The 26,915-nt window shown below is 43.1% G+C and overlaps 1 protein-coding gene across 1 annotated transcript in view; it reads right to left on the minus strand.

Moving 5' to 3' along the window:
• Positions 1-26,915, minus strand: part of LOC113564877 (Down syndrome cell adhesion molecule-like protein Dscam2) — a 101,435-nt gene that overhangs the window by 68,663 nt on the left and 5,857 nt on the right. The window lies entirely within an intron of this gene.

The raw sequence follows: 26,915 nt of genomic DNA on the forward strand, positions 1-26,915 counted from the left end.
CGCAATCCCAATCTTTGACACTCGCCTAAATGGAAAACCAATGTTTGCCCACACCCGGCTTCTCATAAACAATCTCACTCCCGGCTTTCTGCAGATCCTGCACTTTAGGCATTTTACAGTTCTCTCTTTGGATGACGAAATCCAATACTCGGGATGGCGAAATCAATTGAAATGTTTATAGAAAAACGATTCCCGAAAGGGATCAGAAAGTTCAAAGATCAGAAAGTTCAAGTCAGTCTTGATCCAGCAGCGACACCGCAAAGTCTAGCTAAAAATTAAGATCGCGCAATCCCTTTGCCCGGAATTCCTTTGTGACCCTCTACTTAAATCTATATCAGTGAAGTTCGAAGTAAAATAAAAACTTTTTAAAAACACAATCCGCTACCGCAGTTATTTAATTTGCATGCTTACAAATTCCATTTAACTCAATTTAAACTTAACGATTTTGTAAATTCGACATGCTTTAGAGAGATTCTTGGTCAAGATATCTGCAATTATATCTGTTGTACTAGCATACTTTAACTTAACTTGACCTTCTTCTACAATCTGTCGTACAAAGTGATATCTAATATCAATATGCTTGGTCCTTGAGTGATTACACTGGGTTCCTAGCCAGCTCTTGTGCGCTCAGATTATCGCCATATAAGGTAGTTGAGGTAGCTTCATCTCCACAGCCAATTTCGATGATTAAGCGACGTAAGAATATGGACTCCTTATACGCAGCCGACAGTGCCATGTATTCTGCCTCCGTGCTGCTAAGTGCCACGCTGCGTTGTTTCTCAGATCGCCAAGAACTTGGGCGACCTGCCAAAAAATAAACATAGCCCGTATACGATTTCCGGTTAGTTCGATCGCCGCCCCAATCCGCATCTACATATCCAGTAAGTGGCTGGTGACACCCTTTGTAGTGTAGTTTGAAGTTCATCGTCGCTGCCAAGTACCTCAGAACGTGCTTCACACCAGCCAGATGCTCTGCGTGCGGATCTTTGTTCCTCTGGGCCAACTTTGCAACTGAATGCAAAATGTCCGGTCACGTGCCAGCCACATCAGCTCACCAATCATGGATTGATACATGACAGGATCAACCTTTTGACACTGATCATTAGTACAATCTGGTCTACATTTGTACATGTCGTGAGCTTTCAATAGTTCCTTGATGTATTGCGAGTGGCCTATGGTGATAGGCCCATGCTCGCCTTCACGGTGCACCTCCATGCTTAAAAACAGCTCTGGAACACCTTTGTCCATACATTCGAACGCATTTGAAATAGCCGATTTGATACCGAGCATATCCTCTTTGGACTGGCATGCTATAAATAAATCGTCAACATATACCAAGATTAACGATAAGTTAGCTTTCCCTCTCTGCTGGTAGAGACACGGCTCGTTGTCACAGGAAACAAAACCCAGATTAGTCAGGACGCCATTCAGCTTTGAATTCATATATTGCCTTTTTAAGCAGCATAGCCTTCGCTGGATAAGCTCGATCAATGTACCCTTGTGGTTGCTTCATGTACACCGTATCGCTCAGGTCACTGTTGCGGTATGCCGTACATACATCCATTTGGTTGACATATAATTTCAATTCTGCTGCTAGCGCAAGAATAAATCGCACGCTCTCCAGTCTGCAGACTGGAGAAAATGTTTCCGCATAGTTTATGCCGTACTGCTGGGAGCAACCTTTTGCCATTAGCCGCGCCTTGAAAGTTCGATTTGACCATCTTTGTCGCGTTTCAGGCTATATACCCATTTGCATCCAACTGCTCGTTGTCCTGCCGGTAAGTCTGCCAACTGACATGTCTCGTTTGCCAATAATGCCTCATATTCACGTTGCATCGCTTCGGACCAATGTGATGCATGAGTACTGATCAACGCCTCCTCGTAGGATACTGGAATCTTTACGTCGCTGGCAACCAGAGCACCAAGAATGTTGTACTCCTTTCTCGGACGGCCAGGTTTGCCGGTCCGAATCAGCCTTGGTCTGCCAGGTCCAACGCGAGGAGCTGGCTCATCTGACTCAACCTTTTCTGTTGCGCTCTCGTACCCATCAGTACCGCTGCTACTGGGATTCTCCCCGTCAACGCTTGCACCATGGCTGCTGTCTCCACCGCTGCTGTCAATGTCATCAGTATCGCCGCCTGACTGCATGCTAACTTCTGCCTTCGGAAGTTCGAATGTGACTGTATCCTTGTCGTCTTGGAGCTCGTCAAAGAGAACATCTCGCCTCTCAATCACCTGATGAGACACAGGGTCATACACTCGATAGCCCTTAGCCGCTACTGAATATCCAATCATGCGATATTCTTTGGCTTTTGGTTGAAGTTTACTCTTCCTTGGACCCTTGTCCAAAGCTACTGCAAGGGAACCAAAAACTTTTAGATGACCTACATAAGGTTTCTTACCAGTCCACGCTTCCATAGGCGTCATACCGGTCAGCGCCTTGGTCGGTGATCGATTCCGTACATACACAGCTGCGTTGACTGCCTCAGCCCACAAGGATTCGCCTAATCGTGACTGGACCAGCATACATCTTTACATTTCCACCAGAGTGCGGTTTGCCCTCTCAGCAACGCCGTTTTGCTGTGGAGTGTACGCCATTGTCAGCGTCCTCTCAATCCCATTAGTTTTCAGAAATTCATCAAACGATTTGTTGACAAATTCACCTCCATTGTCGCTCCGGATACATTTGAAACTTTTTCCCGTTTGCCGTTCAACCAGGGTTTTGAACTCGACGAACTTCTGGAAGACTTCATCCTTTGTCCGCAGGAAATACACAAATATACGCCTTGATTTGTCATCGATGAAGGTTAGAAAATACTTTGATCCAGCAAGAGACTGTGTGCCAAAGGGCCCGCACACATCTGCATGAACTAGTTCCAATATATCTCGAGCTCTACTGGTGGTTGCAACAGGAAATGGTTGCGCATGAATCTTGCTGACCATACATATTTTGCAATTTATATTCGCCGGGAAAACCATATTTTCAATGCCGCGCACCATTCCTTTGCTGATCAAATCTTTCATACTGCTGATGTTCAAGTGGCCGTACCGTTTTTGCCACAGGGCACCATCAGCCTTAACCGCCGCAAAACAGTTGTTTTGTTTTCCTCGAAACATATACAAGTTTCCAACTCTGTTCGCCTTTACAATGCATTCGCCATTTTGGATAACTCGTGCATATTCTTGTCCAAAAGGGACGAAACATTTATTCTGTACAGCGCTGCTCACCGAGAAATAATTTCCATTCATTTCGGGCATATAGAGAACATTCTTTAACAGCAGCGTGCATATCTCTGTCTTCAGCTCTACTTCCCCTTTTCCTTCAGCTTTTAGGAAACCGGAGTCAGCCAGACCAATCATTTCTGTGTGTTTCTCGAACTTTGTGAATAACTGTTTCTCACAACACATGTGGCTTGTGGCACCACTATCCAAACACCACATACTCTTTTTCAAATTATCTGCGTCCAACGCATTTAATAGACTGCACTGCTTGTTCTCCACTCTTGCTGCCCTTACCACATTTGCGCTCTCCTTCTTACACTGAGCCTTCATATGCCCGCGCTTACCACACTTGAAACATATCATTGTATTGTTTCTCTTCTTTTGCGCTCTGTGCGCGGCCGGCTTATGTACTGCGGTATATGCCTTTGCGTATTCCTTTTGATCTTCTGTGTTTTCCTTTCGTTCGCCTTCTTCCTTGAAGGAAGCCGGTCGCGCGTCTCTATGGCGACAACGAAATTTTCGAATTGTTTTGGAAGGCTTGACAACAAAACAATTGAGCGCAGTTCATCATTTAGCTCGATTCCTACTGTCCCAAGGCCATCAGGAATATCCACGAACTCATTAATGTAGCTTGAAATGCTTTTCCTTTGGTCCATGCGCTTGCTTAGCAATTTCTTGTACAGTTGAACCTTTCGTACAGGTCCACTTGGTTGATGAACACTCTTAAATTTGTTCCATGCTTCGGACGACTTACTGCAATTTTTAATGTATCCCAACTGTGAAGTTTTCACACTCAATGTGATCATGGCCAGCGCCTTTTCATCCTTGGCCTGCCAATTCACACCTTCGGGAACATTTGTTGGTAGCAGGGCACCAGATGCCACACTCCACAATTCAGCGTGCACCAACACAGACCGCATTTGAATACACCAGGAGTCATAATTTCCCTCCTCTAATTTGTCTATCTGATACATCCCGCTCATTGCTGATTATCGTTTAGTCTCTGAGTCACACCGATGTTAATAGTTCGTAACTTAAACAATCACTTCACTTTTAATTTACAAAATCCGAACCTGGGCCCATAACCTGTTGGACAGAATTTCGCTGCCGTTGCAAGGGAAGTTCTTCTACCGAAAAGTAAAAACGCAACCATATGTAAGGTTTAAGGAAACCTTAAAAGGTAAAAGGTATGTGCTTAAAGGAAATGGTTTACAGAGTCAAATGCTTTACTAAAGTTGGTGTAAATAACATCCGTCTGTAAGTTACCCTGAAAGCTTTTGATAATGAAAGAGTTAAACTCTAACAAGTTAGTGGTGGCTTATCGCCGGCATATAAATCCACGCTGAGTTGCAGATATAAGTGACTTGCAGAAATGTTGCAAGTTTGAAGATAAAACCTTCTCAAACATTTTAGCAATAGCTGATAACTTTGCCATAATTTTGTACGTCAGATATGCTGATTTTTTATGGAGAGGAATTTTAAACTATCATCGATTCTTCGATCGGACGGAAGCAAGAAGAATCAATGGACAGGGTGAATAGTTTAATCAACGGTCCACACAGAGCCTCGGCGCAGTACCTGAGTACACAACCTGGAACACCGCCTGGACCCGGTGACTAGTCGAAGATCATGAACTAAAGACGAAGTAAACAAGGGATTGAAAATGCCGTTCGACCTCGGTAAACCATATGGGTACGGATGACCAGAGTAGCTTTCCTCAGAATAGGTCGTTTGGAAAAATTGGGCAAAAAGATCGGTAATATTAGCACACCCATGCGGACGTAGGAAGTAGAACCAACTTTATGAGATTTTTTATAAAGACTTGATTTTAAGTTATTTAGACTGGATAATTCTCTGGTAAAGCAAGGGGGCTTTCCAGATCTAGTCGGACAAGAAAGCGGGAGACAAGAATAAAAAAATGTGCCAAGAGCATTGTATAAAATGTTTGTGCCTTTTGTGACATCAGTGCACAAGTACAAAGCGGAACAATAAAAATCCCTAATGAGTTTATTGAGCTTCGCAAACTCGGCTTTACGAAAGCAGCGGACACGTTCAGGTAGCCTACTCGACTGATCCAATATAGTTGTTTCTATATCTAGCGACACCTCGAAAGTAGGATGGTAGGCGTCTTCAGGTAAAGTGAGCGGAAGGGCTTGGGTCAACAAAACTATGATCCGATACAAAGCAGATATCAAGCAATCGACCCAAGGAATTTTTGACTTGAGACAGGGACAGGTCAAGCAAGTCGTCAAAAAAGTCATATCGTGACATGGGCACTAGGTTACTAGACTATTTTACCGAAGACCAAACTGTTCCGTGCAAGTTGAAGTCGCCAAGAACTATCATATGATCTTTATCTGAAACAGCAATTAAAGCGGACAAGTGCTGCCTATAAATTAAAATATTCGAAGAAGGTGGAATATACGAGCATGTCATGAATATAGCAAAAGCGGGAAAAATCAGCTTATACACACAGGAATTCCAGTTCCTGTTAAACTTGGACTGTGAAGTGTTCCGCCGTAAAGTTAGAGTCCACTGCAATCTGAACCCCTCCTGCACGTCGAGACGAACGGTCTTTCCCAAAAGTTGTGTACCGACCTGCCAAAACCGCGAAACTAAGATTGTCCGGCTTTAACCAAGTTTTGGTAAGCACAATAACGCGGGAAGCAAATGCAACACTATCCCGGAAAAGAATACTGAGCTTACTACGTAAGCTCCTAACATTCTTATATGTTACTAAAAGAGAAGTTAGTTTTTTGAAAGGGTTAAAACAAGGCGGGAAGATAAGGAGGACGATGGCACACTGGATTGATTTTTAAGAGTTAGGGCGGCCTATTTTTCTTCTTAGCCTTGAAATGCTCTGGCCAAAATTTAGCAGAAGAAATGGTGTCAAAATGAGTTGGGGAGACACCTATCTTAAATCTCCCTGGCATAAGAGAAATTTACTTTTCCACCTTTAAACCGACGGCTTTTATTTTGCTAGCTACATCATTAGATGTGAGGTCAGGGGCCAGCCGTGAAACAAAAACTTGTCGTTTTGGTGGGATGGCCACCAGTGGTTTAAGCACCACAGGTCTAGTACCTGTGGTGACAATATCCGGAGGTCCGAAATGTCTACTTACGAGCTTGCGGACACCACGGACACGGATGCTGCAAACGCACTTGGCGATGGCTTTCTCCGAGGCGATGAATTCGGCTACCGAATCTGCATCTCCAAACGAGATCAACTGCTGCACACTTGGAGTGCTCGGAGTCAATTTTTCGGCCGCCAGCGGCTGAGTGCCAGTTGGCACTTGCAGATCCCGCGGAGTGACCCTTTTACGCCTCGGAGACTCATTCAGCAGTTGCAGGCTGCCAAACTGAGACATGGCTAGGAGTGCAAGCCATTACGTTTGGAGATGGCATCACTCATGAGACCCGTAAACCCAGCGTATTTTGCGTGCACTACGCTGTCGCAGCCCCAGCAGGGACTCCTCGGCTGATCATGGAGGATCTCTTTGCGACAAGTTTTTTTAGCACATACAACACAAAACTCCATAATAAAAATAGCAAATAACAAAAAAAAAAAATCGAATAATATTTCAAAACAAATAACTATCTAATAGGAGGATAGGAGAACAGTTGCAGTAGCTAATCAGAGAGAGAGAGCTTCTCAAGAGAATGGGAGAGAGTGATAATATAATAAAACCTATTAGACGAGAGCGGGCTGTAATGCAATATAGTGCCTACTCACGGAAACAACACAAACACGACATACTGACGACGAAAAATAAATAGTTTAATAATGTTTTAACACAAACCAAAAGGCAAGCACTCGCGGAATAGAACAGATTTTTAGATTGTAGGCTGGTTAGGAAGCTAATCAAAGTTTATTTACGAAAACACTGGCTGTTTATGCAAAACAAAAGGAAAAAATACGTAGCGCAAAACAAAAACGCGCCTGGTGACTACGAAAGAGAACGATTGAATGAACTCTACTACACTAATGTCTGCTGATGATGCTAAAATCTCCCTTACTCTGATTGGTATTTGAAAACACGATTTCAACTGGATCTAAGTGAACTACTATTGTGGTGTTCAACTAATCTTCTTTTTCTGAACCTTCCTAAATGCAAACTTATGACATTTTACCGTTGCGCTCTACATTTATTGGAGTATTGTTCTTGTGTGTGGAGCCCGCAGTATAATGAGCAGCAGGTTGTTATTGAACCCGTGCCCTTGAATTTTCGCCCTACGATACTTAAACTGGGACTCGGGTAGAATCTTGCCACCCTACCGGTCTAGATTAAATCTAATGGACTTACCGTCGTTGCACTATCGCAGAATATGTAATGGGGTAATGTTCGTGCACAAGCTCATTCTCGGGATTGTTGACTCCCAAACTCTCTTGGGTCAGATTGACTTTGCCGTTCCATCTAGACCTACCAGTACTTTTAGGACAATCCGATCAGCCATATGTAGATCTAATTATACTCAAAATGAACCTTTTAGGGTTGTATGCCACAACTATAACTCTATAAATCCCTTGTTCAGATCTTGTAAAAATTTGTTGGGCGATGGTGGAAAGCTGAAAGAAATTGATTTAACAGTTCCTGAAGAACTTTTGTATTTTCTTTTGTTATCAAGACACCCCGACGCTTACGAAAATGTCGAGGTAGTAATGGAGACACAGGATTTTCTGCCAAATTTTAACTCTCTAAGAGTAAACCTCCGTAAAGAAGGAGACAGACTCAAGTGAACATCGAGCGCTCGGGTCGTGTGATAAAAATTGGTCGTTGTCCAAAGAAAAGAAATTCGTCACGGACACAAGGCCTCAAAGTGTAGAGCAGAGAACAATCGAGAAAACAACCCGAAAGGGAATAACGAAACCAAAAGAAAACGAGGGGGAACGTTGTGAGTTGCTGCGGACACCGCAACTCTACAGTTATACCCGATACTAAGCCAGTATGGCTCTCCTCCGGCAGACGCCGCTAATATTAAACGACACGACAAAGAGTGCGTGCGAGAGAAACAGAAAATCAGTCTGAGCGTGACGTCACGCGCTGCGTAGCCACTGCAAATTGATTTGTTTCCTTTGGCTATAAAAATGATCTGATCTGATCCAGATTCTGCAATCGGATAGATATGGTCCTTATCTATGATTCTGCGTTTTTAGTTTTCTCAAATCTGCAATATTGTGGATGCAACAGATTTTCGTCCTTTGTGTGGGCGGAAGGGGGTGGGGCGAAATTTTGAGATAAAGGTTTTATAGTGAGATCTAACAGAAGTGCGGATACCAATTTTGGTTACTCTAGCTTTAATAGTCTCTGAGATTTGTGAATATCCCCAGATTTGCATAATTTGCGGGGCTATAATAATAATGTCCCCTGCTGGCTCTGCGACAGCGTAGTCCACGCAAAATGCGCGGGATTTTCTGGCCTCGTGAGCGATGCCATAGCCAAACGTAATGGCTTGCATTACAGTTGCGAGGCATGCCGTGCGGTGGAGAAAGACATGGTGGCTTTCATGAGGCAGACGCGGAGTGGCTTTAAGGAGCTGACCGTTGGTTTTAAAAACCAATACGATCGGCTCCTAGCCATGGAGGCTCAGTTTAGCGGTTTAAAACTGCTGAATGAGTCTCCGAGGCGCAAAAAGGTCACTCCGCGGGACCTGCAAGTGCCAACCGTCACTCAGCCGTGCGCCGCCGAAAAATTGACTCCGACCACTCCAAGTGTACAGCAGTTGATCTCGTTTGCCACTCCAAAGGCAACGAAAGCTGCTGGCGATGCAGATTCGGTAGCCGAATTCATCGCCTCGGAGAATGTGCAGCCAAGTACGTCTGCTGCGTCCGTGTCCGTGGTGTCCGCAAGTTCACTAGTTGTCCCGTCTATCCCGATCCCACCAGTAAATAGACGTTCCGGACCTCCGGATATTGCCACCACAGGTACTAGACCTGCGGTGACTAAACCACTGGTGGGAGTCCCACCAAAACGACAAGTTTTTGTTTCACGGCTGGCCCCTGACCTCACATCTAATGATGTAACTGCTTTCATTCAAAGCAAAATAAAAGCCGTGGGCTTAAAGGTGGAGAAATTTAACTTCTCTTATGCCAGGGAGATAGCGTCGTTTAAGATAAGCATCTCCCCAACTCAATTTGACACCATTTGCTCCACCAAATTTTGGCCGGAGCATTTGGTGGTGAAGGAGTTTAAGGCTAAGAAGAAGAATAGGCCCCCCATATCGCTTCCAAATCTTTCCAGCGTGCCACCCTCAACCTCAACTTCCTCTTCCTCAACTTCCCGTCTTGCTCCAACCTTTCCAAAAAACTAACTTCTCTTTTAGTAACCTATCAGAATGTAAGAGGCTTGCGTAGTAAGCTCAGCATTCTTTTCCGGGATAGTGTTGCATTTGCTTCCCACGTTATTGTGTTTACTGAAACCTGGTTAAAGCCGGACATTCTTAGTTCCGAGGTTTTGGCAGGTCGGTACACAACTTTTAGAAAGGACCGTTCGTCTCGACGTGCAGGAGGGGTTCTAATTGCAGTGGACTCTTACTTCACGTCAGAACAATTCACAGTCCAAGTTCAACAGGAACTGGAATTCCTGTGTGTAAAACTGATTCTTCCCGCTTTCGCTATATTCATTACTTGCTCGTATATCCCACCTTCTTCGGATATTTCAATTTATGAGCAGCACTTGTCCGCTTTAACCGCTGTTGCTTCCTCGCTATCTGATAAAGATCGTATGATAGTTCTTGGTGACTTCAACTTGCCAGGAACTGTTTGGTCTTCGGTAAACGAGTCTAGTATCCTAGTGCCCATGTCACGACATGACTTTGTTGACGGCTTGCTTGACCTGTCCCTGTCTCAAGTCAATCATGTGAAAAATTCCTTGGGTCGATTGCTTGATCTATGCTTTGTATCGGATCCGACCATAGTGTTGTTAACCCGAGCCCTTCCGCTCACTATACCTGAAGACGCCTACCACCCTACTTTCGAGGTGTCGCTAGACATAGGACCAACTGTATTGGATCGGTCGAGTAGACTACCTGAACGTGTCCGTTGCTTTCGTAAAGCCGAGTTTGCGAAGCTTAATAACCTAATTAGGGATTTTGATTGGTCCGCTTTGTACTTGTGCACTGATGTCACAAAAGGCACAAACATTTTTTACAATGCTCTTGGCACATTTTTTGATTCTTGTGTCCCGCTTTCTTGTCCGATTAGATCTGGAAAACCCCCTTGGTTTACCAAAGAGTTATCCAGTCTAAAAAACTTAAAATCAAGACTTTATAAAAAATTTCAAGAAGTGGGTTCTCCTACTTCTCACTCTCGTTATGTAATAGCTCGGTCAAACTTTTCAGTTCTTAATGCTCAATGCTATAAGAACTACCTATCTCGTTGCAGGATACGTTTTTCTCAGGACCCTAAACAGTTTTACTGCTTCGTAAACAGTAAGCGTAGAACGTCCGCACACCCATCCTCGCTATCATTTTGTAATACGTCGGCAAATAATGATCAGGCAATTGCCGATCTTTTTGCCCAGTTTTTCCAAACCACCTATTCTGAGGAACGCTACTCTGGTCACCCGTACCCATACGGATTACCGAGGTCGAACGGCATTTTCAGTCCCTTGTTCAGTCAAGATCTTCGACTAGTTAAGCCGGTGTTTTCACCGGGTCCAGACGGGGTTCCAGGTTGTGTACTCAGGTACTGCGCCGAGGCTCTGTGTGGACCATTGCTTAAACTATTCACCCTGTCCATTGATTCCTCTTGCTTCCCCCCAATCTGGAAGGAATCGTTTATAATTCCTCTCCATAAAAAAGGTAGCAAGTCTGACGCAAAAAATTATAGAGGTATAGCAAAGTTATCCGCTATTCCCAAATTGTTTGAGAAGGTTTTAACTCCGCACTTGCAACATCTCTGCAAGTCACTTATATCTCCAACTCAGCATGGATTTATAAGGCGGCGATCAACCACCACGAACTTGTTAGAGTTTACCTCTTTCATTATTAAAGGCTTTCAAGGTAACTTACAGACGGATGTTATTTACACCGACTTTAGTAAAGCATTCGACTCTGTAAACCATTCCCTTTTAGCACATAAACTTGACCTTTTAGGGTTTCCGCCCAACCTCCTGAGATGGATTTCTAGCTATCTTTGTTCTAGGTCTCAAAGAGTCCTCTTCAAAAACTCCCTCTCTTTACCAGTAAAGGTTTCTTCGGGAGTACCACAGGGCAGCCATCTAGGCCCCTTACTCTTCACACTCTTTATTAATGACTTGCCTTCAGTAATAACATACTCTCGAGTACTTATGTATGCGGATGATGTTAAACTCTGTGTCCAGTACAAGGACATTTCATTTCATTCTCGCTTGCAATCCGATCTCGATAGCTTTCAGTCATGGTGTTGTGCAAACTTGTTACACCTTAATGCCTCGAAATGCAAAGTTATGACATTTCATCGTTCTAACCCTTTGTTGGCTCCCTACACCCTATTTGGGGGTTCTCTTGAGAGAATTACCCTGGTGGATGATCTGGGTGTTATGTTAGATCCCAAGTTAAAGTTTTCCGAACACATTTCTACCATGGTAAATAAGGCCATGGGCGTGCTTGGGTTTATAAAGAGGTGGTCAAAGGAATTTGACGACCCCTATATAACAAAGACTCTCTATACCTCGCTTGTTCGTCCGATCTTAGAATACGGCTCCTGTGTATGGTGCCCTCAGTACAAAGTACACCAGGACCGTATAGAATCAGTACAGAAAAACTTTTTACTCTTTGCTCTGCGGGGCCTTAACTGGGATGCGGGTGTAAGACTCCCATCTTACTCTAGTAGACTATTATTAGTAAACCTCCCATCCTTAGTTAACCGTAGAAAAATGCTTGGTGTGATATTTATGCACAACTTGATCAGGGGTGACATAGACAGCCCTGATCTGTTGAGCCGCATAAACTTCACGATTCCTATTAGACTGACTAGAAACTTTATACCGTTGTTCCTCCCACTTTGTAGATCGAATTATTCCTTGCATGAACCGTTTAGGGTCTTATGCTCGGATTATAATTCCCTCTACCATATTATATCCTCCACTAATTCTCTTCCTCTTATTAAATTACTAATCCTTACACACCTTTCTAGTAATTAGTAATTGTAGTGGTATTTGTATTTTGTATTTTATTGCATGCTTAATTTCTTAATAAGTTTAGTGCTAATTTTCCTCGAAGGTTAGTCTAATATCTATCTTTCTTGCATGCTCGCGTTTGGTTCGGCTACGCACCGCGCGTCATGCGGCAGCGCCCCTCGGTCGGTTGGGCGGGAGGAGGGCTGCGTTTTGCCTGGGATCCGCGCGTAACAGCCTTCTGCTGGTGTCACACGGGCCACTTGACGGTGCAGTAATTGCATCGCCTCTTGTTAGATGCAGTCATTGCATGTCAACGTCCATACGATCCAGTTCAGATTCTGCAGTCTAAAAGATATGGTCGTTCTCTACGATTCTGCGTTTTTGGTTTTCTCGTATCATCGAAATTGTGGATGCCACAGATTTTGGCACTTTGTGGGGGCGGAAGTGGGCGGGGCAAAGTTTTGAAATATTTTTGTAGCAGTGACATATCACAGAAGTCTGGATCCAAAACATCGTTGCTCTAGCTCTTATAGTCTTTGAGCATTAGGCGCTGAAGGGGACGGACAGACGGACAGACGGACGGACGGACGGATGGACAGACGGACAGACAGACATGGCTCAATCGACTCGGCTATTGATGCTGATCAAGAATATATATACTTTATGGGGTCGGAAACGATTCCTTCTGGACGTTACACACATCCACTTTTACCACAAATCTAATATACCCCAATACTCATTTTGAGTATCGGGTATAAAAATCGTACTCCGTTTTTAAGTGCGCGAATAAAAAACTTTCTACAAAGAGAGATAGTGGGCCCACGGCTCACTTATGTTGTGATAGGCTCCGATTCTCTGAACTAAGAGAGCACAAAGGGCGAGTTAGTTTAGCGGGAAATATCTAAAGGGCTGGGCACAGTGGACAGTGTCCTAGCTGATCGGAAAAGATTTCTCAGTTGAGTTCACAAAGAAAAAAGCTTGTACGAGGAGTACTTCGGGAGTAGCAAATAAAAATGAAAGTTGTTTATTGCTTTTCAAAATATTTCCCCTGATGATCAATACACTTTCGCATTCGTTCCATCCATCGGTCATAACAGTTTTTCCATTCCTCTTGAGAAACCTCATAAAACATGGTTTTTTAACTCTTTAACTGCTTCTTCGGCGCTCGTAAATTCTTGACCATGCACTTTAATTGCCAAGTCAGGACTGTAGAGCGGATGAGTCATCAATTCGATGTTCCGACTGTTTACAAATTCGAAAAATGTTTCTCGAGATGTGTGAGAGCTGGGATCGTCATGATGGAGAATGATTCGTGTTCGGCAGTTGGTTTTGTGGCCGTGTACCACTCATAATTGACAATCCTACGTTGATCCAGCGGAACAGTATCCACATGGCCCATTCTCCCGAAGAAACAGGCGACCATTTGCTTCGAAGTGCTTCGTGCAAGTACAACTTTTGTTGGATTTGGCTCATCTTGGAACACCCACACAGTCGATTGCTGTTTACTTTCCGGCTCATACGCATGTATCCATGATACATCACCTGTCATGATTTTATAATCCTCTTTTGAAGCACCACGGTCGAACTTTTCAAGCATTTCCTTACTCCAATCGACGCGAGCCTTTTTTTGAGAGATTGATAAGTCCGGGGTCCAACGAGAACAAACCTTTTTTACAACTATGTAAGTGTTCATGCAAAGTGGAATGAATTGAAGTGGAACTAATGTGCAAAGATGCCTCTATCTCACGATATGTCGCATTTCGATCTTGCACTATCAGTTCACGCACACATCGATGTTTTGACGCACAACAACCGATCTTGGACGACCATAAATTATAAAGAAAAATAAGGGCATCGTCATAATGGTTGCAGAAAAACAACACTAATTGTTTTTGTTTGAAAATCAACAAAAGAAATTTTTTAATTATACCAACAAATCCGGTAGCACGATCGTTTCGGACAGTTATGGAAGCCTAAATGCTTTTCCTTTGGTCCATGGGCTTGCTTAGCAATTTCTTGTACAGTTGAACCTTTCGTACAGGTCCACTTGGTTGATGAACACTCTTAAATTTGTTCCATGCTTCGGGCGACTTACTGCAATTTTTAATGTATCCCAACTGTGAATTTTTCACACTCAATGTGATCATGGCCAGCGCCTTTTCATCCTTGGCCTGCCAATTCACACCTTCGGGAACATTTGTTGGTAGCAGGTCACCAGATGCCACACTCCACAATTCAGCGTGCACCAACACAGACCGCATTTGAATACACCAGGAGTCATAATTTCCCTCCTCTAATTTGTCTATCTGATACATCCCGCTCATTGCTGATTATCGTTTAGTCTCTGAGTCACACCGATGTTAATAGTTCGTAACTTAAACAATCACTTCACTTTTAATTTACAAAATCCGAGCCTGGGCCCATAACCTGTTGGACAGAATTTCGCTGCCGTTGCAAGGGAAGTTCTTCTACCGAAAAGTAAAAACGCAACCATATGTAAGGTTTAAGGAAACCTTAAAAGGTAAAAGGTATGTGCTTAAAGGAAATGGTTTACAGAGTCAAATGCTTTACTAAAGTCGGTGTAAATAACATCCGTCTGTAAGTTACCCTGAAAGCTTTTGATAATGAAAGAGTTAAACTCTAACAAGTTAGTGGTGGCTTATCGCCGGCATATAAATCCACGCTGAGTTGCAGATATAAGTGACTTGCAGAAATGTTGCAAGTTTGAAGATAAAACCTTCTCAAACATTTTAGCAATAGCTGATAACTTTGCCATAATTTTGTACGTCAGATATGCTGATTTTTTATGGAGAGGAATTTTAAACCATCATCGATTCTTCGATCGGACGGAAGCAAGAAGAATCAATGGACAGGGTGAATAGTTTAATCAACGGTCCACACAGAGCCTCGGCGCAGTACCTGAGTACACAACCTGGAACACCGCCTGGACCCGGTGAAAACACCGGCTTAACTAGTCGAAGATCATGAACTAAAGACGAAGTAAACAAGGGATTGAAAATGCCGTTCGACCTCGGTAAACCATATGGGTACGGATGACCAGAGTAGCTTTCCTCAGAATAGGTCGTTTGGAAAAATTGGGCAAAAAGATCGGTAATGTTAGCACACCCATGCGGACGTAGGAAGTAGAACCAACTTTATGAGATTTTTTATAAAGACTTGATTTTAAGTTATTTAGACTGGATAATTCTCTGGTAAAGCAAGGGGGCTTTCCAGATCTAGTCGGACAAGAAAGCGGGAGACAAGAATAAAAAAATGTGCCAAGAGCATTGTATAAAATGTTTGTGCCTTTTGTGACATCAGTGCACAAGTACAAAGCGGACCAATAAAAATCCCTAATGAGTTTATTGAGCTTCGCAAACTCGGCTTTACGAAAGCAGCGGACACGTTCAGGTAGCCTACTCGACTGATCCAATATAGTTGTTTCTATATCTAGCGACACCTCGAAAGTAGGATGGTAGGCGTCTTCAGGTAAAGTGAGCGGAAGGGCTTGGGTCAACAAAACTATGATCCGATACAAAGCAGATATCAAGCAATCGACCCAAGGAATTTTTGACTTGAGACAGGGACAGGTCAAGCAAGTCGTCAAAAAAGTCATATCGTGACATGGGCACTAGGTTACTAGACTATTTTACCGAAGACCAAACTGTTCCGTGCAAGTTGAAGTCGCCAAGAACTATCATATGATCTTTATCTGAAACAGCAATTAAAGCGGACAAGTGCTGCCTATAAATTAAAATATTCGAAGAAGGTGGAATATACGAGCATGTCATGAATATAGCAAAAGCGGGAAAAATCAGCTTATACACACAGGAATTCCAGTTCCTGTTAAACTTGGACTGTGAAGTGTTCCCCCGTAAAGTTAGAGTCCACTGCAATCTGAACCCCTCCTGCACGTCGAGACGAACGGTCTTTCCCAAAAGTTGTGTACCGACCTGCCAAAACCGCGAAACTAAGATTGTCCGGCTTTAACCAAGTTTTGGTAAGCACAATAACGCGGGAAGCAAATGCAACACTATCCCGGAAAAGAATACTGAGCTTACTACGTAAGCTCCTAACATTCTTATATGTTACTAAAAGAGAAGTTAGTTTTTTGAAAGGGTTAAAACAAGGCGGGAAGATAAGGAGGACGATGGCACACTGGATTGATTTTTAAGAGTTAGGGCGGCCTATTTTTCTTCTTAGCCTTGAAATGCTCTGGCCAAAATTTAGCAGAAGAAATGGTGTCAAAATGAGTTGGGGAGACACCTATCTTAAATCTCCCTGGCATAAGAGAAATTTACTTTTCCACCTTTAAACCGACGGCTTTTATTTTGCTAGCTACATCATTAGATGTGAGGTCAGGGGCCAGCCGTGAAACAAAAACTTGTCGTTTTGGTGGGATGGCCACCAGTGGTTTAAGCACCACAGGTCTAGTACCTGTGGTGACAATATCCGGAGGTCCGAAACGTCTACTTTCGAGCTTGCGGACACCGCGGACACGGATGCTGCAAACGCACTTGGCGATGGCTTTCTCCGAGGCGATGAATTCGGCTACCGAATCTGCATCTGCAAACGAGATCAACTGCTGCACACTTGGAGTGCTCGGAGTCAATTTTTCGGCCGCCAGCGGCTGAGTGCCAGTTGGCACTTGCAGATCCCGCGGAGTGACCCTTTTACGCCTCGGAGACTCATTCAGCAGTTGCAGGCTGCCAAACTGAGACATGGCTAGGAGTGCAAGCCATTACGTTTGGAGATGGCATCACTCATGAGACCCGTAAACCCAGCGTATTTTGCGTGCACTACGCTGTCGCAGCCCCAGCAGGGACTCCTCGGCTGATCATGGAGGATCTCTTTGCGACAAGTTTTTTTAGCACATACAACACAAAACTCCATAATAAAAATAGCAAATAACAAAAAAAAAAAATCGAATAATATTTCAAAACAAATAACTATCTAATAGGAGGATAGGAGAACAGTTGCAGTAGCTAATCAGAGAGAGAGAGAGAGCTTCTCAAGAGAATGGGAGAGAGTGATAATATAATAAAACCTATTAGACGAGAGCGGGCTGTAATGCAATATAGTGCCTACTCACGGAAACAACACAAACACGACATACTGACGACGAAAAATAAATAGTTTAATAATGTTTTAACACAAACCAAAAGGCAAGCACTCGCGGAATAGAACAGATTTTTAGATTGTAGGCTGGTTAGGAAGCTAATCAAAGTTTATTTACGAAAACACTGGCTGTTTATGCAAAACAAAAGGAAAAAATACGTAGCGCAAAACAAAAACGCGCCTGGTGACTACGAAAGAGAACGATTTAATGAACTCTACTACACTAATGTCTGCTGATGATGCTAAAATCTCCCTTACTCTGATTGGTATTTGAAAACACGATTTCAACTGGATCTAAGTGAACTACTATTGTGGTGTTCAACTAATCTTCTTTTTCTGAACCTTCCTAAATGCAAACTTATGACATTTTACCGTTGCGCTCTACATTTATTGGAGTATTGTTCTTGTGTGTGGAGCCCGCAGTATAATGAGCAGCAGGTTGTTATTGAACCCGTGCCCTTGAATTCTCGCCCTACGATACTTAAACTGGGACTCGGGTAGAATCTTGCCACCCTACCGGTCTAGACTAAATCTAATGGACTTACCGTCGTTGCACTATCGCAGAATATGTAATGGGGTAATGTTCGTGCACAAGCTCATTCTCGGGATTGTTGACTCCCAAACTCTCTTGGGTCAGATTGACTTTGCCGTTCCATCTAGACCTACCAGTACTTTTAGGACAATCCGATCAGCCATATGTAGATCTAATTATACTCAAAATGAACCTTTTAGGGTTGTATGCCACAACTATAACTCTATAAATCCCTTGTTCAGATCTTGTAAAAATTTGTTGGGCGATGGTGGAAAGCTGAAAGAAATTGATTTAACAGTTCCTGAAGAACTTTTGTATTTTCTTTTGTTATCAAGACACCCCGACGCTTACGAAAATGTCGAGGTAGTAATGGAGACACAGGATTTTCTGCCAAATTTTAACTCTCTAAGAGTAAACCTCCGTAAAGAAGGAGACAGACTCAAGTGAACATCGAGCGCTCGGGTCGTGTGATAAAAATTGGTCGTTGTCCAAAGAAAAGAAATTCGTCACGGACACAAGGCCTCAAAGTGTAGAGCAGAGAACAATCGAGAAAACAACCCGAAAGGGAATAACGAAACCAAAAGAAAACGAGGGGGAACGTTGTGAGTTGCTGCGGACACCGCAACTCTACAGTTATACCCGATACTAAGCCAGTATGGCTCTCCTCCGGCAGACGCCGCTAATATTAAACGACACGACAAAGAGTGCGTGCGAGAGAAACAGAAAATCAGTCTGAGCGTGACGTCACGCGCTGCGTAGCCACTGCAAATTGATTTGTGTCCTTTGGCTATAAAAATGATCTGATCTGATCCAGATTCTGCAATCGGATAGATATGGTCGTTATCTATGATTCTGCGTTTTTAGTTTTCTCAAATCTGCAATATTGTGGATGCAACAGATTTTCGTCCTTTGTGTGGGCGGAAGGGGGTGGGGCGAAATTTTGAGATAAAGGTTTTATAGTGAGATCTAACAGAAGTGCGGATACCAATTTTGGTTACTCTAGCTTTAATAGTCTCTGAGATTTGTGAATATCCCCAGATTTGCATAATTTGCGGGGCTATAATAATAATACGATCCAGTTCAGATTCTGCAGTCTAAAAGATATGGTCGTTCTCTACGATTCTGCGTTTTTGGTTTTCTCGTATCATCGAAATTGTGGATGCCACAGATTTTCGCACTTTGTGGGGGCGGAAGTGGGCGGGGCAAAGTTTTGAAATATTTTTGTAGCAGTGACATATCACAGAAGTCTGGATCCAAAACATCGTTGCTCTAGCTCTTATAGTCTTTGAGCATTAGGCGCTGAAGGGGACGGACAGACGGACAGACGGACGGACGGACGGATGGACAGACGGACAGACAGACATGGCTCAATCGACTCGGCTATTGATGCTGATCAAGAATATATATACTTTATGGGGTCGGAAACGATTCCTTCTGGACGTTACACACATCCACTTTTACCACAAATCTAATATACCCCAATACTCATTTTGAGTATCGGGTATAAAAATCGTACTCCGTTTTTAAGTGCGCGAATAAAAAACTTTCTACGAAGAGAGATAGTGGGCCCACGGCTCACTTATGTTGTGATAGGCTCCGATTCTCTGAACTAAGAGAGCACAAAGGGCGAGTTAGTTTAGCGGGAAATATCTAAAGGGCTGGGCACAGTGGACAGTGTCCTAGCTGATCGGAAAAGATTTCTCAGTTGAGTTCACAAAGAAAAAAGCTTGTACGAGGAGTACTTCGGGAGTAGCAAATAAAAATGAAAGTTGTTTATTGCTTTTCAAAATATTTCCCCTGATGATCAATACACTTTCGCATTCGTTCCATCCATCGGTCATAACAGTTTTTCCATTCCTCTTGAGAAACCTCATAAAACATGGTTTTTTAACTCTTTAACTGCTTCTTCGGCGCTCGTAAATTCTTGACCATGCACTTTAATTGCCAAGTCAGGACTGTAGAGCGGATGAGTCATCAATTCGATGTTCCGACTGTTTACAAATTCGAAAAATGTTTCTCGAGATGTGTGAGAGCTGGGATCGTCATGATGGAGAATGATTCGTGTTCGGCAGTTGGTTTTGTGGCCGTGTACCACTCATAATTGACAATCCTACGTTGATCCAGCGGAACAGTATCCACATGGCCCATTCTCCCGAAGAAACAGGCGACCATTTGCTTCGAAGTGCTTCGTGCAAGTACAACTTTTGTTGGATTTGGCTCATCTTGGAGCACCCACACAGTCGATTGCTGTTTACTTTCCGGCTCATACGCATGTATCCATGATACATCACCTGTCATGATTTTATAATCCTCTTTTGAAGCACCACGGTCGAACTTTTCAAGCATTTCCTTACTCCAATCGACGCGAGCCTTTTTTTGAGAGATTGATAAGTCCGGGGTCCAACGAGAACAAACCTTTTTTACAACTATGTAAGTGTTCATGCAAAGTGGAATGAATTGAAGTGGAACTAATGTGCAAAGATGCCTCTATCTCACGATATGTCGCATTTCGATCTTGCACTATCAGTTCACGCACACATCGATGTTTTGACGCACAACAACCGATCTTGGACGACCATAAATTATAAAGAAAAATAAGGGCATCGTCATAATGGTTGCAGAAAAACAACACTAATTGTTTTTGTTTGAAAATCAACAAAAGAAATTTTTTAATTATACCAACAAATCCGGTAGCACGATCGTTTCGGACAGTTATGGAAGCCTAAATGCTTTTCCTTTGGTCCATGGGCTTGCTTAGCAATTTCTTGTACAGTTGAACCTTTCGTACAGGTCCACTTGGTTGATGAACACTCTTAAATTTGTTCCATGCTTCGGGCGACTTACTGCAATTTTTAATGTATCCCAACTGTGAATTTTTCACACTCAATGTGATCATGGCCAGCGCCTTTTCATCCTTGGCCTGCCAATTCACACCTTCGGGAACATTTGTTGGTAGCAGGTCACCAGATGCCACACTCCACAATTCAGCGTGCACCAACACAGACCGCATTTGAATACACCAGGAGTCATAATTTCCCTCCTCTAATTTGTCTATCTGATACATCCCGCTCATTGCTGATTATCGTTTAGTCTCTGAGTCACACCGATGTTAATAGTTCGTAACTTAAACAATCACTTCACTTTTAATTTACAAAATCCGAGCCTGGGCCCATAACCTGTTGGACAGAATTTCGCTGCCGTTGCAAGGGAAGTTCTTCTACCGAAAAGTAAAAACGCAACCATATGTAAGGTTTAAGGAAACCTTAAAAGGTAAAAGGTATGTGCTTAAAGGAAATGGTTTACAGAGTCAAATGCTTTACTAAAGTCGGTGTAAATAACATCCGTCTGTAAGTTACCCTGAAAGCTTTTGATAATGAAAGAGTTAAACTCTAACAAGTTAGTGGTGGCTTATCGCCGGCATATAAATCCACGCTGAGTTGCAGATATAAGTGACTTGCAGAAATGTTGCAAGTTTGAAGATAAAACCTTCTCAAACATTTTAGCAATAGCTGATAACTTTGCCATAATTTTGTACGTCAGATATGCTGATTTTTTATGGAGAGGAATTTTAAACCATCATCGATTCTTCGATCGGACGGAAGCAAGAAGAATCAATGGACAGGGTGAATAGTTTAATCAACGGTCCACACAGAGCCTCGGCGCAGTACCTGAGTACACAACCTGGAACACCGCCTGGACCCGGTGAAAACACCGGCTTAACTAGTCGAAGATCATGAACTAAAGACGAAGTAAACAAAGGATTGAAAATGCCGTTCGACCTCGGTAAACCATATGGGTACGGATGACCAGAGTAGCTTTCCTCAGAATAGGTCGTTTGGAAAAATTGGGCAAAAAGATCGGTAATGTTAGCACACCCATGCGGACGTAGGAAGTAGAACCAACTTTATGAGATTTTTTATAAAGACTTGATTTTAAGTTATTTAGACTGGATAATTCTCTGGTAAAGCAAGGGGGCTTTCCAGATCTAGTCGGACAAGAAAGCGGGAGACAAGAATAAAAAAATGTGCCAAGAGCATTGTATAAAATGTTTGTGCCTTTTGTGACATCAGTGCACAAGTACAAAGCGGACCAATAAAAATCCCTAATGAGTTTATTGAGCTTCGCAAACTCGGCTTTACGAAAGCAGCGGACACGTTCAGGTAGCCTACTCGACTGATCCAATATAGTTGTTTCTATATCTAGCGACACCTCGAAAGTAGGATGGTAGGCGTCTTCAGGTAAAGTGAGCGGAAGGGCTTGGGTCAACAAAACTATGATCCGATACAAAGCAGATATCAAGCAATCGACCCAAGGAATTTTTGACTTGAGACAGGGACAGGTCAAGCAAGTCGTCAAAAAAGTCATATCGTGACATGGGCACTAGGTTACTAGACTATTTTACCGAAGACCAAACTGTTCCGTGCAAGTTGAAGTCGCCAAGAACTATCATATGATCTTTATCTGAAACAGCAATTAAAGCGGACAAGTGCTGCCTATAAATTAAAATATTCGAAGAAGGTGGAATATACGAGCATGTCATGAATATAGCAAAAGCGGGAAAAATCAGCTTATACACACAGGAATTCCAGTTCCTGTTAAACTTGGACTGTGAAGTGTTCCGCCGTAAAGTTAGAGTCCACTGCAATCTGAACCCCTCCTGCACGTCGAGACGAACGGTCTTTCCCAAAAGTTGTGTACCGACCTGCCAAAACCGCGAAACTAAGATTGTCCGGCTTTAACCAAGTTTTGGTAAGCACAATAACGCGGGAAGCAAATGCAACACTATCCCGGAAAAGAATACTGAGCTTACTACGTAAGCTCCTAACATTCTTATATGTTACTAAAAGAGAAGTTAGTTTTTTGAAAGGGTTAAAACAAGGCGGGAAGATAAGGAGGACGATGGCACACTGGATTGATTTTTAAGAGTTAGGGCGGCCTATTTTTCTTCTTAGCCTTGAAATGCTCTGGCCAAAATTTAGCAGAAGAAATGGTGTCAAAATGAGTTGGGGAGACACCTATCTTAAATCTCCCTGGCATAAGAGAAATTTACTTTTCCACCTTTAAACCGACGGCTTTTATTTTGCTAGCTACATCATTAGATGTGAGGTCAGGGGCCAGCCGTGAAACAAAAACTTGTCGTTTTGGTGGGATGGCCACCAGTGGTTTAAGCACCACAGGTCTAGTACCTGTGGTGACAATATCCGGAGGTCCGAAACGTCTACTTTCGAGCTTGCGGACACCACGGACACGGATGCTGCAAACGCACTTGGCGATGGCTTTCTCCGAGGCGATGAATTCGGCTACCGAATCTGCATCTCCAAACGAGATCAACTGCTGCACACTTGGAGTGCTCGGAGTCAATTTTTCGGCCGCCAGCGGCTGAGTGCCAGTTGGCACTTGCAGATCCCGCGGAGTGACCCTTTTACGCCTCGGAGACTCATTCAGCAGTTGCAGGCTGCCAAACTGAGACATGGCTAGGAGTGCAAGCCATTACGTTTGGAGATGGCATCACTCATGAGACCCGTAAACCCAGCGTATTTTGCGTGCACTACGCTGTCGCAGCGCCAGCAGGGACTCCTCGGCTGATCATGGAGGATCTCTTTGCGACAAGTTTTTTTAGCACATACAACACAAAACTCCATAATAAAAATAGCAAATAACAAAAAAAAAAAATCGAATAATATTTCAAAACAAATAACTATCTAATAGGAGGATAGGAGAACAGTTGCAGTAGCTAATCAGAGAGAGAGAGAGAGCTTCTCAAGAGAATGGGAGAGAGTGATAATATAATAAAACCTATTAGACGAGAGCGGGCTGTAATGCAATATAGTGCCTACTCACGGAAACAACACAAACACGACATACTGACGACGAAAAATAAATTGTTTAATAATGTTTTAACACAAACCAAAAGGCAAGCACTCGCGGAATAGAACAGATTTTTAGATTGTAGGCTGGTTAGGAAGCTAATCAAAGTTTATTTACGAAAACACTGGCTGTTTATGCAAAACAAAAGGAAAAAATACGTAGCGCAAAACAAAAACGCGCCTGGTGACTACGAAAGAGAACGATTGAATGAACTCTACTACACTAATGTCTGCTGATGATGCTAAAATCTCCCTTACTCTGATTGGTATTTGAAAACACGATTTCAACTGGATCTAAGTGAACTACTATTGTGGTGTTCAACTAATCTTCTTTTTCTGAACCTTCCTAAATGCAAACTTATGACATTTTACCGTTGCGCTCTACATTTATTGGAGTATTGTTCTTGTGTGTGGAGCCCGCAGTATAATGAGCAGCAGGTTGTTATTGAACCCGTGCCCTTGAATTTTCGCCCTACGATACTTAAACTGGGACTCGGGTAGAATCTTGCCACCCTACCGGTCTAGACTAAATCTAATGGACTTACCGTCGTTGCACTATCGCAGAATATGTAATGGGGTAATGTTCGTGCACAAGCTCATTATCGGGATTGTTGACTCCCAAACTCTCTTGGGTCAGATTGACTTTGCCGTTCCACCTAGACCTACCAGTACTTTTAGGACAATCCGATCAGCCATATGTAGATCTAATTATACTCAAAATGAACCTTTTAGGGTTGTATGCCACAACTATAACTCTATAAATCCCTTGTTCAGATCTTGTAAAAATTTGTTGGGCGATGGTGGAAAGCTGAAAGAAATTGATTTAACAGTTCCTGAAGAACTTTTGTATTTTCTTTTGTTATCAAGACACCCCGACGCTTACGAAAATGTCGAGGTAGTAATGGAGACACAGGATTTTCTGCCAAATTTTAACTCTCTAAGAGTAAACCTCCGTAAAGAAGGAGACAGACTCAAGTGAACATCGAGCGCTCGGGTCGTGTGATAAAAATTGGTCGTTGTCCAAAGAAAAGAAATTCGTCACGGACACAAGGCCTCAAAGTGTAGAGCAGAGAACAATCGAGAAAACAACCCGAAAGGGAATAACGAAACCAAAAGAAAACGAGGGGGAACGTTGTGAGTTGCTGCGGACACCGCAACTCTACAGTTATACCCGATACTAAGCCAGTATGGCTCTCCTCCGGCAGACGCCGCTAATATTAAACGACACGACAAAGAGTGCGTGCGAGAGAAACAGAAAATCAGTCTGAGCGTGACGTCACGCGCTGCGTAGCCACTGCAAATTGATTTGTTTCCTTTGGCTATAAAAATGATCTGATCTGATCCAGATTCTGCAATCGGATAGATATGGTCGTTATCTATGATTCTGCGTTTTTAGTTTTCTCAAATCTGCAATATTGTGGATGCAACAGATTTTCGTCCTTTGTGTGGGCGGAAGGGGGTGGGGCGAAATTTTGAGATAAAGGTTTTATAGTGAGATCTAACAGAAGTGCGGATACCAATTTTGGTTACTCTAGCTTTAATAGTCTCTGAGATTTGTGAATATCCCCAGATTTGCATAATTTGCGGGGCTATAATAATAATACGATCCAGTTCAGATTCTGCAGTCTAAAAGATATGGTCGTTCTCTACGATTCTGCGTTTTTGGTTTTCTCGTATCATCGAAATTGTGGATGCCACAGATTTTCGCACTTTGTGGGGGCGGAAGTGGGCGGGGCAAAGTTTTGAAATATTTTTGTAGCAGTGACATATCACAGAAGTCTGGATCCAAAACATCGTTGCTCTAGCTCTTATAGTCTTTGAGCATTAGGCGCTGAAGGGGACGGACAGACGGACAGACGGACGGACGGACGGATGGACAGACGGACAGACAGACATGGCTCAATCGACTCGGCTATTGATGCTGATCAAGAATATATATACTTTATGGGGTCGGAAACGATTCCTTCTGGACGTTACACACATCCACTTTTACCACAAATCTAATATACCCCAATACTCATTTTGAGTATCGGGTATAAAAATCGTACTCCGTTTTTAAGTGCGCGAATAAAAAACTTTCTACGAAGAGAGATAGTGGGCCCACGGCTCACTTATGTTGTGATAGGCTCCGATTCTCTGAACTAAGAGAGCACAAAGGGCGAGTTAGTTTAGCGGGAAATATCTAAAGGGCTGGGCACAGTGGACAGTGTCCTAGCTGATCGGAAAAGATTTCTCAGTTGAGTTCACAAAGAAAAAAGCTTGTACGAGGAGTACTTCGGGAGTAGCAAATAAAAATGAAAGTTGTTTATTGCTTTTCAAAATATTTCCCCTGATGATCAATACACTTTCGCATTCGTTCCATCCATCGGTCATAACAGTTTTTCCATTCCTCTTGAGAAACCTCATAAAACATGGTTTTTTAACTCTTTAACTGCTTCTTCGGCGCTCGTAAATTCTTGACCATGCACTATAATTGCCAAGTCAGGACTGTAGAGCGGATGAGTCATCAATTCGATGTTCCGACTGTTTACAAATTCGAAAAATGTTTCTCGAGATGTGTGAGAGCTGGGATCGTCATGATGGAGAATGATTCGTGTTCGGCAGTTGGTTTTGTGGCCGTGTACCACTCATAATTGACAATCCTACGTTGATCCAGCGGAACAGTATCCACATGGCCCATTCTCCCGAAGAAACAGGCGACCATTTGCTTCGAAGTGCTTCGTGCAAGTACAACTTTTGTTGGATTTGGCTCATCTTGGAACACCCACACAGTCGATTGCTGTTTACTTTCCGGCTCATACGCATGTATCCATGATACATCACCTGTCATGATTTTATAATCCTCTTTTGAAGCACCACGGTCGAACTTTTCAAGCATTTCCTTACTCCAATCGACGCGAGCCTTTTTTTGAGAGATTGATAAGTCCGGGGTCCAACGAGAACAAACCTTTTTTACAACTATGTAAGTGTTCATGCAAAGTGGAATGAATTGAAGTGGAACTAATGTGCAAAGATGCCTCTATCTCACGATATGTCGCATTTCGATCTTGCACTATCAGTTCACGCACACATCGATGT

The sequence above is a fragment of the Drosophila persimilis genome, unplaced genomic scaffold (assembly GCF_003286085.1).
Source record: "Drosophila persimilis strain 14011-0111.01,24,50 unplaced genomic scaffold, DperRS2 tig00000124-arrow-pilon, whole genome shotgun sequence".
NCBI classification, from domain to species: domain Eukaryota; kingdom Metazoa; phylum Arthropoda; class Insecta; order Diptera; family Drosophilidae; genus Drosophila; species Drosophila persimilis.